Source organism: Sinohyriopsis cumingii, chromosome 4 (genome assembly GCF_028554795.1).
Source record: "Sinohyriopsis cumingii isolate HCF-2022 chromosome 4, ASM2855479v2, whole genome shotgun sequence".
Taxonomy (NCBI): Eukaryota; Metazoa; Mollusca; class Bivalvia; order Unionida; family Unionidae; genus Sinohyriopsis; species Sinohyriopsis cumingii.
This window is the reverse complement of record NC_142964.1, coordinates 51,931,689-51,953,765: the sequence shown is the minus strand read 5'-3', so window position 1 is coordinate 51,953,765 and position 22,077 is coordinate 51,931,689.

Here is a 22,077-nt window from a genome sequence, read left to right as displayed (position 1 = left end):
ACAAATCATAAAAGGTGAAGGTGCCCACACTTCTTGGAAAGGCTTAATTCTACAATCCTTGGCATTATCTGAGCTATAAAATAACATTCGCTACTCTATCATTATTAACATTACAGACACAAGTATAGAGTATATCTGTCAGAAATAACAGTTCGTTCAATATTATCCAGCTGCAAGACGACACTATTTAACTATGGCAATGAAATTAAAATTAAAATTTTCAACATGAATTACTTGAATTCCTCCAACGACGTCGAGGCGCACTCTTCCCAAACGTTTCCATCTCCGTCCTCAACCAGACATATGCAGTAAGATGCATGTCGTGCATTCTGTAAAGCGTCTTGTACAGGCTCTTGTTTATCACTCCATTAGTAAGCATGTAGTGTGCTGTGCTTTCAATGTAACCCCTGAGTAGTGCTACGCACTTATTCAGGGTATAGATGTACGTGTCGGAATGTCTTTAATCCCAGCTAAATGAAGTCTTTCCACTCATAGAATAGCAAGACTAAGCGAACCACATGTGCACATGCGGGGCGTCATTTAGAACTTAATAGAAAGAACAGACAAGATGGCCCCATTTTTCTCATAAAGGCGTAAGAAGATCTGAAACGGAAATCATCAGGGAAAGAGAAGAATTGGAAGAGAAGACGAAAGACGAAAGAACATCTCAAAAATGAGGAATATCTTAGATGACAACAACAGCTGCAACAACATGAATTAGAGAGATGGACTGTAAGATGAAGAAAGAGAACTTTTTCTTCTTCACGAAAAGCGCCAGCAAAGAAAAGGTCCTTATGAGATCCATCCAGATCTCTAGAAAAAATAAATTTTTATCATTTGCCAATTTCTTTATGTATATTTTGTGTATATCTATTTAAATTAAAACTTAATATCTCTCAACCATTCTCTCTTCTGTGCGGTAGTCTAGTATATTTTTATGTGTGTGATGGTATATTAGTGTGCCTATACAAATTTCCTTGCGTGTGATAGCATGTTTGTATGTTTCTGTAAAAATGATAATATATCACCCTATCCTCTCTTGTGTTGTGACAGTGCGTTTGTATTTTATGTGTTTAAACACTCCTCACCTTTTTATTCGATAGTAATAAAAACATCGTTACTGGATTAGATGGTGTGTGTTTGGATTATACTGGTTTGTAATGGAATGTTGTTGTTGTTGTTGTGGGGTTTAACGCCATTTTTCAGCACGATAGGCTATACATGGCGGCCAGTATTAATGGTGGAGGAAGAACCCGGAAAACCCCGGAAAGAACCACCGACCCACGAGAAGCTACTGGCAGGCTTTCTCACATGCCCACATTGGCTGAATCTTAGACTCGAACCGCCGCAGACAGAGGTGAGATGGCAGTGATCCGTAACGAAGAGCGCTTTAGACCACTCGGCCACTCGGGGCCCCCTGTAATGGAATGTAAATTAAAATGTTAACATTACACTTTCCATTGTTCCCTTTAATTTTCGTCCTTTTTAATTCAAGATTTTTCCCATAAACATTATTGTCCCCATAAACACTATTATTCGCATAATACTATCCCTATTGTTATGTATATTTGATTTAATTTATATTTGATTTAATATTAAATCTTTGATTGTTAGTTTTAAATTTTTTATTCCATTACATGTTATATTAATGTAATTTTATAATGTAACTATCACATTGTAGTTCCAAAACCTTACAGATAGGAAATACATAGTCTGGCCCATACAATTACTTTGACTGGTCATTTAGGGATTAAAAAGACTTATCACAAAATCTTACCTCACTTCTACTGGCCACAAATCAAAAGTGATGTTTGTAAATACTATAGATCTTGTCATACTTGTCACCTGGCAGGAAAACCCAATCAGAAGATACATAAGGCTCATCTGCAACCTATTCCATTTAGCAGAATTATGATAGATTGTGTCAATATTTGTTGACCATACTGTGTGCGTCAACAAGATTCCCAGAGGCAATTTCTTTGAGGAATATTAAATCTAAAACCATACTGAAAGCTTTGCTAAAGTGTTTTTTTTTACTCAGTTTGACCTTCCCAAATATGTCCAATCGGGTCAAAGTTTAGGTCTGAAACTTTCCAGGTGATTATGCTTGAAATTAGCATCCAGCAATTCAAGTTAAAAGTGAAATTATGGTTTAACAGACTACAATAGAGAGAACGTTTGAGTCTGGTTATGGAGTTCTGTCTCTCTTGCTCATTCTTCAAAATTGACTTCAGCTAGGTATTACGGCCCTTACAAGATAAAGAAGAAAATGAATGAGTTAAATGATAACATTATTGCTCTTTGGATCTAAATAAATTATAGGACTACCAGTATATTGAGAGAGATAGCCAGGTTATACATGCAATTAATTTAGTTGTGCCTGTCCCACTCGGTGAAGATTTAAGTGATTGAATATCATCGGATTCTACTGATATTGAAGTGACAAATCTTCGGAATTCAGAAATTATGAAAGATCTTGACCAGAAACTTTCACATTTGCAAGAGCACGAAAGAAATGAACTTAAACAGTTTTTATTTGAATAGGAGCACTTATTCCAGATGTTCCTACAAGAAATAACAAAATTTCCATGACGTTGAAATTGTAAATTCCAATCCTGTGCAACAACACCAGTACAGGATTAACCCTCTCAAACAGGAATACTTGAAAAAGGAAATTCAGTATTTGTTGGAGAATGATTTCATATAGCCCAGTAAAATGACTGGAGTTCACCATGTATAATTGTTCCGAAACTAGATAAAACTTTCCGTACGTGCACTGATTATTGGATGGTGAACAGTTTGACAAAAACAGATTCATTTCCATTACCAAAAGTCGACGACTGTATTGATAAGATCGGAAACGTCAAGTATGTCACCGAATTTGACCTTCTAAAGGATTTTGGCAAATTCCAATAACGGAAAGAGCAAAGGAAACTTCGGCATTCGTGACTCCAGATATAAAGTGATGCCGTTTGGGATGATAGGATCGCCAAGTACTTTTCAACGTCTAATGAATATGATCACCACTGATCTAAATGATTGTGATGGTTACATCGATGATGTCAGCATCTACAACGACATATGGAAAGAACATTTAGCGACAATTTGGAAATTCTTTGACAGTCAAACAGACGCAAGTCTGAAAATTAATTTATCCAAAAGTGAGTTCTGCCGTGCTAGTGTAACTTTTCTCGGACATATCGTGGGACATGGACAAGTAAAACCAATCGATGCTAGGGTCAAGTGCTATCTCTGAATGCATTTTGCCTGTTAGTAAAAAGCAACTGAGGAGATTTTTAGGTATGGTTTAATACTATCGGAAATTATGTTCCAATTTTTCCATAGTTGCTGAATCCCTGACAAATTTATTGAGCAAGAAAACAAATTTCTTTGGACTAAAAAATGTCGGCAGGCTATTGATAAGTTAAACGTCATACTTAAAAGATCGACAGTTCTTACAGCTCCAAATTTCAGTAAATTATTTAAACTGTCTGTTGATGCAAGTGATTTTGGGGTTGGAGCAGTATTGATTCAAGAAGACGAAAATGATATCGATCGTCCAGTTTGCTACTTTTCTAAGAAATTAGATAAGTACCAAAGAAATTATTCAACAATCGAAAAGGAGTATTTGGCTTTGATATTGGCAATACAACATTTTCAAGTGTACATTAGTTTCTTCTTCGATTATAGTGTTTAGTGACCACAGCCCCTTTACTGTTATCGGCAAAATGAAAAATAAAAATCAAAGACCACTAAGGTGGAGTTTGTTGTTACAGGAATATAATATGGACATCAGGCATATCAAGGGAAAAGATAATTTAATAGCAGATGCACATTCCCGTGTATATAAATGTATTATTTCGTGTACACTTTGTATAATTCATAAGCGTTCTTCTTATGTTTTTAACCTCTAGTATGATAATAAATGGAAAAAAAGAAAGCTTTATCATATAAATCTTTTTTTAAAGGGGTAAGTGATATGTAAAATTGATTTAATTTATAATTGATTTAATTTAATTGTTTGTTTGCTAGTTTTAAATTGTTTATTCCATTACATGTTATAGTAATGTAATTTTGTTTATTGGAATTTGACATTTTCCAGAAATTAGTTTGACCAGACAGTTTTTTCGTAAACACCTAATAATAGAACTTTGTATCTTTATTCTGACCTAGTTCCTGATCTTGACTCAAAATTAGTAACAGTTGACTTAAACAACTTCTTTTTTATTCGTTCTAAATGTGTGATTTATTAGTGAAATCGAGGAGTACGTAATGTAAAGCTTCTACATTGTTCTGGAAACTAATCACGTGACCCTCATACGAGCATCTGTTTTGCGCAGTAGCTAGGTTTAATACCGATGTTTTGAGAAATAATTTTAGCTGGGATTTTAAACACTTATATATCGTAACGTTTTTATTTTCTCTTGTGATCAGTTGGAGTTTAATATATTAATTTTTCTTCAGATTATTTGGATTCTAAGAGACGAATTCTTTTTCCTGGAATATTTAAGTGCTCATACAGATTTCTTGGACAAAGACATTTATTGAAATTTTATTCGAAGTTCAAACACCGGAATATTTTCTGTGCTTCAACAAATAACTATAGACACATCCGTATTATACTGGCTATAGTATACGTCATCGCTTTCCATTTTGGATTTTCGTCGTTTCTCGAACTCAATATCCTTTAGAACGTTTCATTCCTAGGACTTCTAATTTTTAATTCTTGGATTATTTTTGGATTTGGTTCTTAAAACGGTAAGTTCTTTTTCCATTATTAGCTTGTTTTTCTTGGAAAATACATTATTTGTTAACTTTTACAAAACTTGTCTTCACTCTTTTCTTGTTACTGTTTATGAGAGCCTAAGCACGTAACACTGTGTTAAACCGATAAACACTATTAACATAGGATTTCCCCTTGACCCTCAACTGGCATGCCCATGTAACATATGGGCTGATGTTAATTGCCCCTTGTCCAGCATGTGCATTGTATTGTTTTGAATCAACTTAATGTTTTACCTCCATATAAGACTTTTCACAAATGTTATGAGAGATTTTGTCCACCATAGGAAATACTCGTGTAAGAAAGATTTGCGAAATAGATGTATCGAAGTTGCTTTTCTAATTTGATCTTTTTACTATTATACAATGAACGGTTTGACCGCATACTGGTGTGAACATTCATTGTATACAAAATCGAGAGATGTCTTATTGAGATGCTGTGTCTATTCCAATGTATCATTTGACTCGATTTTGTCATTTATGAAGACCAATCGGAACTTCCTCAGCGTTTTCTGTCAAGTCTATAAAGAAATCTCGGCTGTAATTTGCAGCCATTAAGAACAACATTCAAAACTAATTTTGTTTATATGGTACAATACGATTGCAGAAGGAGACAAAGTCACAATCTAAACAGTTTCGGCCTTGTCAGTTGCAACATATATGGCGCACTCCGCCAGGGACAGAGCACCATACTCATTAAAGTTAGATGTATTCTTACAACTACAAACGAGGTAATTTTATTCCTTGATAGATATGGCCTAACTATGTTCAGTTGTGACAAATGGCGAACAGATTGGGTCGTACATGATTCAGATACATCCATTTTAATGTAACTAAGACAGATAAATACAATGTTTGATAGATGAAGAAAAAAAAACCCAGTGGATTAATAGTTTAAGAGAGCCAGTGTTCTGATCTGATCTCTAAAAAATGCCAATAAAATGGTGGTTTTCATTGTTTTGAAGTCGATTATCCCACCACACAATCACGTATTCACAATTATTACCGTATCACTTTGTCATTTACGCAAGTTTTATGTGTCACATTCAAACCAATCATTGTTGACCGTGACAGCCTAATTTACCGAGATAGATCGGTCTTTCTGATGCCTTCAAACAATTATAAGTATTTTGACTCCAATCACAACATCTAAAATATAAAGTTCTTTCATATATAAAATTTGGTTTAATCCATTGCAGTCTCAGATTCGATGCATTAAAGCCCTAAATATTCTTAAGCCCTTTTTTGGTTTAATAAATCTTTTGCACATTGAAGCAACTGAACGTAAATTCTTGATGCGAAATTGTCTCGTTGAAAATAGTATTTTGAAAGACATTACTCAAGAATACCCATATAATTACTGTAATTCATTTTTTTTGTATGTGATATTCATTTATTCAGGATGCTGATGTCTACTTGTGTTATTTGCTCCTACCAAAAAAACTGCAGTTTTGTCACTAAAAGAGAAAATTAAAAGTTGTTTATAAAATCACAATGTTTTAATTGCATGAAAGATGTTTACTTCAAATGTGTTTCTGTCAAAATGTTGCAAAATACTGAAAAAATGATAAAATTGGGTAAATGTATTGTATGACCCCTGACTTTTAACGACCTAGGGGTAATTTTTTATACTAATTTGTAACCATTGTGTACCTTTCAGTATACATATAAAACACCTGATTGTCAGTCTTTGTGACAAGTTATATCTACTGACGTCAAAAATCATGTGGTTTTTTTTTCCTTCTTAAAAAACCAGAGATAAAATAATTTAGAATCCATTTAAGGACACCTGGTGCATCTCCAAAAAATGACATAATTTATTATGCCAACTGACACGTGTCCAAAATATTTTCCCAGTGATCTCCAAGGACACATAGGTTTGTAAATATGTAACGTTAGATATAAAAATAAATAGCAGTGAGATAAAAAAAATGCTCCGAAACTCGACAACTACTTGTCTGTTATTATTATTATTATTATTATTATTATTATTATTATTATTATTATTATTATTTTAATAGCATTGCATCAGTATAAGTATTGAAAAACGAGACTTTAAAAAAAAGAATTGATAAAAATTAATTTAATTTAATTTGATAAATTTAATTTCATTTATTTTTTTAAAAATTGAAGTTTTGATTTCAGTAGTATGTATTATATACATTTTCGATGCATATTTACCTTAGATTACCTTAAATACAGATTTGTAACTGGTTGAATACGTTATCTCCATCTATTCATTATCCATTTGAAGACGTTATCTCCATCTATTCATTATCCATTTGAAGACGTTATCTATGGCTATTTATTATCTATTTGTATACGTTATTTACGTCTATTCATTATCCGTTTGAAGACGTTACCTACACCTATTCATTATCCATTTAAAGACGGTATCTATATATATTCCTCATCCATTTGAAGACGTTATCTACATCTATCCATTATCCATCTGATGACGTTATCTATGGCTATTTATTATCTATTTGTATACGTTATTTACGTCTATTCATTATCCGTTTGAAGACGTTATGTACACCTATTCTTTATCCATTTGAAGAAGTTATCTACATCTATTCATTATCCATTATTTTATAATAGGTGGGCCTTTATTCTCCAGTAAAATTACTTTTTGAACATAAAATACTGGCATTTTCTTCATTGTTTTTTTTATTTCATTCAGCTTCAGGTAAGTTTACCAAAGCAAAGTTAAGATAAAACAAAGTATTTAACAAATCTTACTTCATCTGTAACAAATTAAATTTGTAAATAAGCAGCCAAAATCCTTCTCTACATTATCGGTCCATTTCCTCTATCAGATGAGTTCCATCATACTATAAATAGACTTAGAGATAAGGAAGACGGACAACCCAATTTTCGATTTGAACATACTGTCATACAAAAACAGAGTACCTCGTGAAATAGAAACAAAAGCAATCAATGCAAATGAACCGTTAAACTAGCAAGTTAGAGAAATAGAATCCTGCTTAGATGATGACAACAAAATCAATCAAAGTAAAGAACTTTACGTACAGAAAAAAGATTGCTTGCTCAACAAGAAGAAAAAGGATTGAGAGTAAATGCTATAGAATCTTCTTAATATGTAATAGAACACGTACAATCAGACGTTGAAGTACATAACAACCAGCCAGACGACGTAAAATTAGACGTTGAAACACATAACAAGCATCCAGACGACGTACAATAGACATAAGCAAATAAACAAATGCAACAGGTAAAATTAAATTAAGACAACATAAACCAAACATCATTATATGTTGAAAGTAAACGAGTGCAGTTAGTTGGACAATCAGCATTGAAACAGCAAATCAGATGTTAGTGAAAGGTTACCATTAGATAAAAGGTTTTAAAATGTATACACAAAATACTATTTGTATTAAATATGAATAATAATGTAAATTGGTCTTCTGTGCCGCCTACAATGTTATACATCAGGTATAGTTTTTGCCTTGGCAATTTTAAAATATTTATTTCTTTTTTACATAAAATAACAGACATCGTTATGACTTATCAATTTCTATGTCAATACAAATATTTGTCAGTATCAGCAGCAAGCCAAAATACACTAGATGAAACATATTAAAGTCAAAAGGCTGAATTCCTGTAAAGTTTCGCAAACATAACCGTTTTTCTGTTTTATTTGTTTGTCTTGTCTATGTTTTGTATTTGCCGTTGAAAAAGACTCATTAAAGAGTCGAAAGCGCTCAGGCTTGCTAGTTTTGCACTGTCCGTTGTCAGTTTATTGCATTTATCTTAATCAGACCCTGACACACTTAATCCTTGCTGGATCCAGTGCACATGAAAGGACTGTCTGTCGCCATATGATATATATATATATATATATATATATATATATATATATATATATATATATATATCACAAATTTAATGCACTACCATACTTATTGATTAACAATATATTGATCATATTTGTGGATAAGTTCATAATTGACAAAATCTTTTGATAGGTCTAGACATCAGTCATATCTGTTATAAATACCATGCATTGATCATATCCGTTGACAAACGATACCATTTGTCACATTGGATAATCAAACATGCTGCGATCATATACCTTGAGAAACCATACAATTTTGTTATGTCCGTTCGTGAGCTTTGTGTACATATATGGGGTGGGTTTTAGTGTTTCCCCATACACGTTATATTGATGCTATCTATACCGATCAGTTTGATTGTATTGCATTTCCATTACACGCTATATTCATTTTATCTCTACCGATCAATTTGATTCTAATGTGTTTCCCCTTTACACGTTATAATCATGCTATCTATACCCATCAGTTTGATTCTAATGTATTTCCCCTTACACGTTATATTCATGCTACCTCTACCGATCAGTTTGATTCTAATGTGTTTCCCCTTACACGTTATATTGATGCTTTCTCTACCGATCAGTTTGATTCTATTGTGTTTCCCCTTACTCGTTATATTCATGTTATCTCTACCGATCAGTTTGATTCTAATATATTTCCCTTTACACGTTATATTCTGATACCTATACTGATCAGTTTGATTCTAATGTATTTCCCTTTACATGTTATATTGATGCTATCTATACCGATCAGTTTGATTCTATTGTGTTTCCCCTTACACGTAATAATCATGCTATCTATACCGATCAGTTTGATTCTATTGTGTTTCCCCTTACACGTTATATTCATGTTATCTCTACCGATCCGTTTGATTCTAATGTATTTCCCTTTACACTTTATATTCTGATATCTATACTGATCAGTTTGATTCTAATGTGTTTCCCTTTACATGTTATATTGATGCTATCTATACCGATCAGTTTGATTCTATTGTGTTTCCCCTTACACGTTATATTGATGCTATCTCTACCTATCAGTTTGATTGTATTGCATTTCCCCTTACACGTTATATTCATGTTATCTATACCGATCAGTTTGATTCTAATGTGTTTCCCCTTTACACGTTATAATCATGCTATCTATACCGATCAGTTTGATTCTAATGTATTTCCCCTTTACACGTTATAATCATGCTATCTATACCGATCAGTTTGATTCTAGTGTGTTTTCCTTTACACGTTACATTGATGCTATATATACCGATCAGTTTGATTCTATTGTGTTTCCCTTTACACGTTATATTCATGCTATCTATACCGATCAGTTTCATTCTAATGTATTTCCTGTTACACGTTATATTGATACCTATACCTATACCGATCAGTTTGATTCTATTGTATTTCCCCCTACACGTTATATTATGATATCTATACTGATCAATTTGATTCTATTGCATTTCATCTTGCATGTTACATTGATGTATCAATACTGATCAATTTGATTCTACTGTATTTCCCCTAACACGTTATATTGATGCTATCTATAATGCAATAGTGGTCAAACTGATTACTAATGGAATTGTTGTTTCCAAAGTTCAATACAAAAATGGTTTCTCTTTTCATGATAAAGAAACAAAAGCACTGGTAGTAATCCTTGATAATAAAGAATGTTGTATTTCTTTTTCCATAACAGTTTTCAAGAGGAGTAAATCTTAGAATTTGTATAACTGAGGAGTATGGCGGCAGAGAACACGAGATCTGTAAATTCTAGGTTTCTCACATGATTTATTCAGTATGAGTACTGTAGCAGACAATGTAATAAATAGAACCCCCAAATCAAAGAAAGTAAAAGAAATCTTTTTTTTTTCTTATACAAATTCGCGAATTGAAAGAAGTATTGTATATTCGCCAATCAGATTAATATTCAACGCAACTCTGACACATTTCATTGGCACATGCAAAGAACGTGCGCGCGATTCCGTGGAAAACAGTTGGAGAACGTGACTCAGTACTGTTGTTGTTGCCCTCATTTGTATAGCGGGAGATTACCGTCATAATTATATTCTAATTATAACCTTGATAAATAATAAAATGACATCATTCCAACGACTGATTTCATTCTGCATTAGTACATAGTTTGTCTTGCAAATGTGTTTCTAGTCCATGCTTTATGGCACATCGCAGTTTAAATCACGATTAGGATTAAGCGGCATGCATGTTGCAAATTAACATCACGCAAGTTGACATGAAGTAACGTCTTATTATAACAACAGATGGCGCTGTGGAACGGCAATTTCCTACACAATGTCTACTCCCCACACCTTAGCGACAGAAGGTTAGACCACTTTACGGCATGTTTGTGCTGGCATGGACAAAGGAGACATTTTCTACGATTAGATTGCACTATAATGGTCTAAATCGCTGCTGGTCCAGGCATATTATAGTTAACCGACTTCATGAGTCTTAACTTTTGGAAAGAGGGAACGGTCCACAAGAAGGATTTAAAAAAATAAATTTATCAAATTGTACAATACAATTTTTCTGTTTCATACATATATCTATGTTACTCGTGCGTTTGCTAATATGAAGAAAAACATGACTGATGTCAAGTTTTATTTATAGCATTAGTTTGGAAAATGATCCTTGGTAGAGGATGGACATTTCAATTTTTTTTAAAGCCAATTAAAGTGTCAATAAATTATTATAGAAATAGTCGATTGTGGAGATTAAAGATATGCATGCCATCAGCTTGTTTTAGTTGTCCGATATTATTCGTAAATCTGCTAGTAATTGAAAAACATAAAAAATGGATAGCTAAACGAAAAACTGTTTGTATTAAATATATTTAGCCCGTTATGTGATCCTAATTTTATTACCTCCTAATCTGTTTCGATGATTTAGATTTAGAGCATCTTTAAGTCAGAACTTTATGTCAGCATCTTTAAGTCAGAATTTTGTCAGCATCTTTAAGTCAGAACTTTAAGTCAGCATCTTTAAGTCAGAACTTTAAGTCAGCATCTTTAAGTCAGAACTTTAAGTCAGCATGTTTAAGTCAGAACTTTGTCAGCATCTTTAAGTCAGAACTTTAAATCAGAATCTTTAAGTCAGAACTTTAAGTATGCATCTTTAAGTCAGAACTTTGTCAGCATCTTTAAGTCAGAACTTTAAGTCAGCATCTTTAAGTCAGAACTTTAAGTAAGCATCTTTAAGTCAGAACTAATAACATTTAAACAAATTGCAGATGATTGCGCCTCAAAGACTTACAGAAAAGACACGCTTCGATTTAAGGCGCAAATCCCATTCTATTTAAGAGCGTTCAGTCAGAACATTAGTATTTCAGTTACCACCCTATTTAAAAGTATTCAATCAGTACATGTCGTATTGCAGTTAACACTCAATTTAAAAGCGTTCATGTCGTACTTTAGTACGCATACTCAAGATTGGAGCTGCTATCGTTGCTCCAAAGATCTGTCTATTACATATTATAACTTTCTCTGAAAATGCCATTTTCTCTCTTTCTATGCGTGATACGGTTTTGCTCACATGAGAAATGTGTGTGGGATATACACATGAGTGGACTCGGTGTCACTATAACGACTTTATCATGCTTGTGGTGTCATGAATGTCTCAAATGATCATATAGTTTTTAACATTAAAAAATATACAGGTTTCCGAAAGAAAAACAGAAATTCCTGATTTGTTCAAAATAAACCTTAATGTTCTCAGAACGTGCTTTGTCTTTCCATAGATACAGTCATACTAACGGTCTTTTATTTCTATCACACTGTTCTGGTTAGAAATGAGAAAAAATACTACTCAGTCATATCTGGTGGTGTGGGATAATGAACTCCCACTTTTAGGATCTAGATTTGTGGGCAGTGTTTAGCAAATACATGTCTATCTACAGATTCTTACCCACAGGTCGGGAATTCTATGTTATAGTAGAGCATTTGACGGATTTCATATTTATTTTCAATGCTTAAAATGCATTAACTATGTTGAACTTTAATAATAATAATAATAATAATAATAATAATAATAATAATAATAATAATAATCATCATCATCATCATTATAACCATCATCATCATCATCAAAACGTGCACATACATTTTCAACGTAATTATGCCAGGTTAGTAGTGAATGGGGTGAGATTAGCGACAATGGGAATTAGCATTAAAAACACCCCATGGGTAAGATTAGCGACAATGGAAATTTAACATTAACCACCCTGGGTAAGATTAGCGACAATGGAAATTTAACATGGGCAAAAAACCCTGGGTAAGATTAGCGACAATGGAATTTAACATTGGAGAAAGGAAAAAAAAGGAAATATCCATTTTAGCGACAAAGGCATTCGAACAATGGAAAAAAAATATCGATTCTAGGGACAAAGGCAATTGAACATGGGGAATAGAGTTTGGGTCTGTTTAGGGACAAGGGGAATTGAACATGGGAATAGTGTTTGGGTTTGTCTAGGGACAAAGGGGAATTGAACATGTTAGAAAAAAAAACTACTTTAGGGACAAGGGGAATTGAACATGGGATTTTTAAAAAAAAAATTAACAAAGGGGTAGGCAATCGAAAGGCTATCTCTTTTCGAGAAATGTGGGTGGCCCTGAAAAGGGCCTTTGGGTTTCTTCTTCTTCTTCTTCTTCTAACTCCTCCACTTCTTCCACCAAGTCCTTACTTTTTCCATTATTCCTTTCTTCTTCTTTTTCTCCTCTGGCATCCAGTCTGGATGGCCCAAGGCTCTAAACTTTTCCTGGACTTTGATCCAATTCTGATTTAGCCTTTCAAAACCAGCCTGTTTCTTTTTGTTTTCCTGATCTTTTCTTTCTTTATTCCATCTCTCTTTAATCTTCTTTACCTCTACCTCCATCACTTTTCTCATCAACTTCTCTCCTTTCCTCAGTCTTTCCTGACCTCTCTCCACAAAAGAGCGGACGTGAAGGAAAACATCCCCCTACTTTTCTCATTTCATATAATATACTATCCACATAAGTGAAGCAACAATAAACTAACCCCAAATCTACTATCCACACAATCGTACGTGAGCGGTTACAAAACCCAAACTATACTCTCCACATACGCTAAGAAACAATAAACAAACCCCAAATCTACTATTTACACACGCAAATCATTAAAACAAAATCCATAATCTACTATCCACACAATCGTACGTGAGCGTTTACAAAACCCAAACTATACTCTCCACATACGCTAAGAAACAATAAACAAACCCATAATCTACTATTCACACAAACATACCTTAGCTCTTACAAACACAAACACACAAACACATACCCTCACACTAAAAAGAGTCAGTGTTTATATTCACACTACTCTACCTACACACATTGGCAAATTGATGGTTATTTCTTTTCTAGAGTATTGGGTAGCCATGAAAAGGGCTGTTGGTTTTTTTTTGAACTCCAGATGCACCTATCTAATGCTGGCACCTTCCTGGCCTGGCGCCACACACGCATCTTCTTCCCCAGTCTCCTTTCACCTTTCTTCTTGGGAGTGCAGAGGCGGGATATGTGGCTTCAGAATCCCAATTTTCTGTCTCTGGGATTCTGAAATTTCCTCTCTCCTCTTCTTTGTTTCTTCTCTCCCCCTCTTCTTTTTTTCTTCTCTCCTCCTCCTCTTTCATCCTTGCTTCTTCGACAATGGCCTCCGCGGCCAGTTCATTTAGTATGCGCCTGGCATATTCCAGGTGCATCTGGAGTTCTAGCAGTTTCACAATTCTGGTATTCATTGTTTTGTCAACGAATGAACAGGGTAGCTAGACTGCCCAGCGAGTTTCAATTTATAGTGAAAGCGCGGACGTGAAGGAAAACATCCCCCCTAAAAACATAAAATTGATCTTACCTAGATCATGACCAAACAACGCGCGGACCTAAAAGAAACACTCACTTACTTTTTTATACTACCCATTTCTATTCTAAAAACATTTTTCATTAATCACTTCAATATACTATCCACATACGCAAAGCAATCAAACCCCAAATCTACTCTCCCCACACCTCAAACACGAAAAAAAGACATGATCTTAATCTACTATTCACACCAACGTACGTGAGCATCTACAAACGCACAATCCTATACACAAAGACATACCCTCACACTATAAAAAAGAGTCAGTGTTTATATTCACACTACTCTACCTACACACATTGGCAAATCGATGGTTATTTCTTTTCTAGAGTATTGGGGTAGCCCTGAAAAGGGCTGTTTTTTTTTTGTTTTGTTTGCAAAGCAATCTTTTAGTTTCTAAGACTGCGATGTCCTCTGAGGATAGACTTTCTGGCGATAGGTCTTCTTCTTCGGAAAGAGAAGAAGAACTCTTTGGTGTCGATACGGCAATCGACAAAGCCTCTGTCAGGTTCAGGTTGCTGCTGCTGCTGCTGCTGTTGCTGTTGTTGTTGTTGTTGTTGCTGCTGTCTCTGAAGTCTGTACTTCTCTGTCCATTCTTCTTTCTCCCTGTTCACTTCTTCTCTGAAGAGGTCTTCTATCAAGTCTTCAGTAACTTTTAACATTCTCACTTTCTCTATCTCTTCTGGCTTCGGTATCAGACTGTGTCTGACCCTATGCAAATTCACGTAGGCTTCGTTTAGCTTAGCTAGTTTGGAGCACATCTTCGTAGGAGGATGAGTCGACAATGGATGGTTAGACTGGAAACTCCCCCCGATTCTTAAAGTCAAAGCGCGGACGTGAAGGAAAACATCCCTCCACGGTTTTCGAGCCGCAACGTTCAATCAGTGTCATGAGAGGGATAGTAAGAAGTCAAAGAGCATGAATCAACATTCTTATAACCAAACAAAAGACAAAGGCATTTTTTTTTCAAAACACAACATTTTTTATTCAAAATCACTTAACATTAACCAAGAACTCTAACATTTTTTAACAATAATCCAACAATATAACATCAAACATTTTTTTCAAATGACAAACATTTTTTTCAATTTACACTCTACTTTAAACAGGGTTGGCAACGTTGTGAATGAAATTGTGATTTCTACTGTTGCAAGTCATTGAGTCATGGATGGACACTACGTTTCCTAGCTGAAGACAACAAAATAAGCATACTAGTCACAAAATCAACGATTTACTTTCTCATCGTTTCTAGAAAAATCATGATCAAAATAAGTCACTTAATGTTCTTTTGCTGATAATAAGTGATCAGTTTCGATCTCGACTTTCTCTTTGAATTTGTCAAAGAGGGCTTTGATGTAATGGATTTCTTGAGTCGTTAATAGAGGACAGAAATGTTCACGCAAGTCTTTATACCATCAACGTAACACGTCTTTTTTAAACAGACTCCAAGCTTCGTCCAGATATTCGTTGAATTTTTCTTCTTGACTGATGTTTTGACATTCATAGTAATCATGCTTCATCCATATCGTAACTGTGTCTGCCAGGTATGTAGCACAGTAGGAGACCAATTGCTGTTCTTGTTCTGGACATCTCGACTTGATCATGATGTCTTTTTCGTCTTTGTCTTGGGATTCTCCTTCCACGGTCTCCTCACATTTCATGTATAAAGTTTCTCCACTAGGCAAAGAGGGATAACAGTCTTCCATGGCTTCTAATAGTCTAGAATGACTTCTCTCAAACTGTTGATTTCTATGGTATTGTCGAATTCTGCATACAGGAGGACGTTCACTGTGTGATCTGGAGGTGGATTTGCAAACTGAAGTTCCACACGAATCTGGCCCGATTTTATAGGGTGGAAATGTCCCTCGTCGCTGACTTGGTCTGGAGTGAAATCAAAACCCACAAAGCATAGCCTCCTGCATAATCGTTGTACGAAATACCGTGACTGGTGTTGGTTCCTAACTGTCCCGTGGCTTCATACAGGGACAAGTACGATCTCAAATAATTCTTTGCGACACCAAAGTTGGGCTCAAAGGGTCGGGTACACAAGGTCTTGCCGTCGCGACTGACTTCGATCTTGGACACATTGTAATGTTGAAACTCAAAAGGATTTTGATCGTGGGTTCCGTTGAAGGCTGAATTCCTGACAATACCAACAATCAAACGCTTGGGTAACTGTCCTTGGAACAGATGATCTTCGATCATAGATCGCTGTCCAGCGGGAATGGTGAACGTTTTCACTTCTACGCGTCGTATCGGATACTTGGCGGTCGTTCTGCTCAACGTCTGACTGACGTCGTTTCCCACTTTAGGTAACACTTCCACACGACGCACGTAAAGTCGGGCTTCTTGAATGATAGTTTGGTATTCGTTGGCATGGGCCATCAAATGGAAAGCGGCACTGCTACGATTCAGTCTCAGACGGATATCCACCCCGTTCAGCAAATACTTTTCTTGTAACCACATGTCCAAATGCAAACGATCCATCAGTTCTAAACTTCGCCCTTGCAGAATTTTCTTACGACGGTCGTTAAACCCCACATTGTGAGGACTGTCATCTTCTGTCAGGACTGTGTCGCTAAACGTGCCTACACCTGCCGTGTCAGGTTTCTATACCAGGCAAGCATCCAGATGAGTATTCTTGGCTTCTTTTCCGTACGTCAAGAGATTTTTCCAAGTAGGCACGATATGGGTAAGTATCCATGCTGCTGCTGACCAGTTTGTTATTCAAGTACAAGTCCACTTCGCTGAACAAGGAATGCATGAAATTGTTGACAGGAGCTACTCTAGCATCGCCTCCTGGATTGGTTTTGTCCGTTTTGATCACTTTCACTTTCAAATACAGGTAACTGCTATTCAGATCGATGTAATCTTCGGGTTGTCCTTTGATTTCAAACTCGATGGGAGCGGAATCCGTCAAAGAGGTGACGGGATGAAATTCCACCCACTGGGATTCTTGCATCGTCATCATGGTAGGGGGCATGGCAAAGTGATCCAGTTCCGACTTGGAACAAGCACAAGACTCTCGGTGCATCATTTTGTTCTGTGTCTCAATAATCGAAAACGTCTAAGTCTCGAACGGTTCTTCTTTTCTTTGTCTTTCTCGCTTTAGACGTGTGAAGTCTGGTGAAAGGGTGTTTTGTTCGTTGTCTCTTTCTGCCTTGTCCTTGCTGAATGCTTGACTCGGTAGCGTGCAGGGCATTTATAGGTGTTTCGCGTCGGTCCAAAAGGTCTTTGCCCGTTTGCAGCAAGACATTTTTGCCTGCCCTCATGAAGGCTTCTTTAGGGTTTTGTTTGTCGATGATGACATTTTGGAGAAATTCTTTGCCTTGTGTCAGTGCCACATCTTTCAAGGCGTGCAATCCGCGTGTCACCATCGGTTTCAACACCGGGGCCACCGAACGAAAGGCCGATTTTAACATATCTCCTAAACCGTGTCCTCGCTGTCGAGCAACCCCTCGGTACACTGGATACATGACTTACGAGTCGTGAGAGAACCGTTTTCGAAAATGGAGTTTCACCGTGACTTTTCCTTTGGTGAATGGAATATTTTGTCCCAGATCTCCTTTTATAGCAATGTTGACCGTGTCCAAAAACGACTTGCTGACAGGCAAATAGTGAGGATGGACAAATTCACGGTGAACGTGATAAGTGTTTCCACCTTCCTCGTCAGTGATCGTGGCAGAATCCACTTTGAAAGGAATGACACGCAGTAACGGTGCGGAGGTGTGTCCCACCACGTTGTACTCCACCACATCGGAGTACACAAACATCAAATTCAGTCCTTGGTTCAGTTCTACCGGGGCACGAAATAACTTGCTAAAAGACTCGTTGTCGTAAACGATTGGTAATTCGTTTTTCTTGAGCATGGCCATTCTCATGTCCATGTCTCCGCCCAACATGTCAAACAATTCAGGACAAAATAAAATGGACAGGATTTTACTCCCGTCAAATTTCATCAAGAAGCGACGAGCTGCTTTGTGGTATTCCATGGTGACACTTTTTTTGACACTCTCCAAAGCTTTCAGAAACACGACATTAAATCTGGAGGTTATGGTGCTCACCAAATGTTGACCACTAAATTAATAGCCTGGGGGAATGAACAAGTGATAGGTGGTGTACTTTTGATTTTTTGTGCCAGGGGTTTTCTTGTCATATTTGCCATGGGTATCCAAGTACTGTTGCAATTGTTCGTCATGAACTTCTACATCAAAAAAATTTTGATTGGGAAGGACACTGAGGACTTGGGTCGGGTGAATGATATCTACTAAAGCCACTTCCCAATGGGCTTCGTGATCTAAGGGGATGGTCTGAGGTAATTTGGCCGTGTAACAGCACAACGTGTTCTTGGGAAACACCTCCATGGAACTGTCACTGGGTAAGGTTAAGTAAAATTGGTTTTCGTGACTCATAATTCCAGAGTTCTGTGGCTGTCCGAGGGGTTACTGGACGTCAGAGGCGTGTCTCCGCCCAAAATGGGGTTCTGGTTGTGGTTGTTGTTGGAGTGGTGACTGGCACTGGCACTGGACACAAGGATCCCGTGGTTCCCGTTCGAAGTGAATTTCAGGGAGGGATTAGGAAGCAGGTAACCAATGCAACTGCTCAATAAAATGGTCAACAATTGTTTGTCTCCTTGTTGCAAACTCAAATTGGCAATGGCTGCCCCGATGACACAATACACCACGAAGATTTGGCAGAAAAAGACGATTTGCGTTTTAGGCACTCGTTCTCCGCACCACACCCAGAAGGGTTGTTTTTGTAAATCTTGCAGAGAAGAATTGGGTGAAGGAGTGATCGCACTAGCTGAATCTGTGTGAAAGGGCATAATGGTCACTTCTTTTTATAGTGCGAAGCGTCGATGCAAGAATGAAAACTGGGTGGATATCCTTTCCAACGTACTTTGACTTCTTTGACACGTCGTTTGCCCACTTTACGGTTTCTGCGTTTGACAATGCCTTTGATGTCGTACACGTCGTCCTTTTTGGTGACACGACTTGATTTGAAATAAGTACGGGCTAGCGTTTTGTTGAGTACTTAACACCCATGGCTGTCTTGCTGAGCACCTTTTTCCTCCTTTACCACGCTCGGACAGAAAAAATGAGTGTGTGGTGAGACTATTCCCACTCATGTTTAAAGTCTTTCAGTCAGGTTGTTAAGGGCTAGTTAGTCCTACACCTGAGTGGCTAAATTTAAAAGTAGTCTGTGAGTACATAAAAGCCTGGGAGATGAGGCTCTCTTTCCTTCCCCAGGAGTAATTAAAAATCACGCGGTGCGTTATTAAACCAGTGATATATGCTCCATTAGAGCGAAAATCACTTTAATTCAAGTAAGCAGGCAAGCAAGTTCGGGTACCGTCTCTAGCACTCTTGATGACACCAACTGTTTGGGTTATTTTCTTTCTTGCAAGTCCCTATGTTCCACGTCTGTTTGTGATAATAACTTGTGATACTTCACATTTTCTAAAGTGGAAATCTTTGCAAGCCGTACAAAATACAAAACTTATATGACTTTGACTTTTGACACTTGCACAGACTCTTCACTTTATAAGTGTCACGAAAAAATTGTATATCCAATTTTTACCATTTTCAAAAACACGCACACACTTGCAGCTTGACCAGAAATATGTACATCTTGTTTTGTGGCTAAGTCACAGACAAGTCCAAGCATATATAGGTGGTTATGAACGTTAGGAATATCCCCTCATTTTTTCAGAAATATCAAAGCTTGTATGTGCATTTTCCCTTTTCCACACTATATTAGTGCTTAGATTTGTTCCAAAAAAAAAAAGAAAAAAGAAACGAAACAATTTTGAAGTAAAAGAAACAACTGAATTTTGAATTCAGGTTTCTCTCTGTTTATAATTTTTTTCAAGTTGATGGTGCATGACAGAGTACATTCGCCTACCTTTCCAAAGTGAGAGGCATTTCTTCACATGTCATTGCCTTTGTTAAATTCGGTTTCATTGTTTAGTTATCGTTAATCTTTGATTTTTTTCATGCATTTTCGATAGAAGATTTAAGGCTTTCTATTGTTGTAACGGTATTTATGTTGTTTAGTCTGTTGATGAAATTATCTATAGCAAAGTGTTAACATTTTTCAGTTTTTTTATTATTTCAAGCCCTACAAAAGGAGACCAAGTTTGTCTTCAAAGACGATTGAAACTCTAAATTACACGGGCGTGAAGGAAAACATCGTTGTGTTTAATCTAATCATGCTTGCCGTATCTCTTTGTGTTTTAGAGGTCATATTTCTTCTTAAGTAAATACACGCATCAATAGACAGACAGATTGGGTCATCATCCTTGAGTTTCACTGTACTTTCGGTTCTTTACTTCATACAAGCCCCAAATTTATTAGTTTCAAAAAAAAAAGATAACATGCCCCTCAATACTGTAACACGTCTGTTCTGACTCTACCGATGTGAGTGTGAGTGTTTATGTCGAAATGTTTAAGTGAGATATAAAAAAATGGTCAGCTTGAAAACGCGAACCAATACTGTGACACTCAGTATTTTGATGTGGTAAGAGGAAATGGTACAACACACACAAAGAGGGCTTGTAAGTTCACATTTCAGTCTGTCTGCACTGTAATGGTAACAATGCAAGAACACAGGGATTATTATGCCACACAGTCCTAGAACAAAACAATGCATCACCCGTTGTAAGCCATTTTATTGGCTATACTTATTTTCTTACCGCGTTCGCTTCGAATTGACTTGAGTAGCTATTCAGACAGTGACGAGAATGGCCATGCTTTACTGGGTCTATCCTATAGGCGATTTATATAAAAAAATATTTTTAAAAATTAAACTAATGCACGAACAATCGTATCATGGGCGATCCCATGGAAATTGTGTCCGTCTTATTACAAAATACATCAACATTTAATTTAACCGTGCAGATCGCTAGAACAAACCTCTGATAATATACATTTTGAAAAGTGTTGTGTGACACGGATCGCCATTGTCGCTTGGTGTCTGCTTTCTTGTTCGAAAAGAGATCGTTTCGTCTTGACTATAAAAATTTAATTTGACTAAGTTTTACGCACTACTTGAACTCATACATTTACGTTGTAGGTGTAAGCCGTCTTTCTCAGTTTTCTGGAAGTTCCTTTTTGCGTTTCTCAGATATGATACTATTTTTTATGGACCGAACGAAATTTCTTTTGGCGTGAATCAGGACTCGTGGTTTTGTGGCATCATTGGAGAGCATTGATTAAAGCTCAGTTATGTCGTCTTCGAAATCACTGACACGGATTTGAACTAACACTTCAGGTTTTGTGTGAGGCGATACGGTACATAATTGCTTTTTACTTCCTCAATGAAATCGTTTCATCTTATTGCAAAATTAGATTTGACTAGGTTTCATACGCAGCAGGTCCCTGTATATAAGGAGAGTGTCTTAGCGTCAGAGTATTCATTCCGCACTCAAACGATCAAGAAGATGGAAGAGTCAGCAGAGATCGACCTGCTGGTCAAATATTTGCTAAAAGTCATACGAAAGCATAATTCACATGCGAAAGTGGCAACAAAACTTACTCTTTTGGTCGTTGATTTGATGAGAG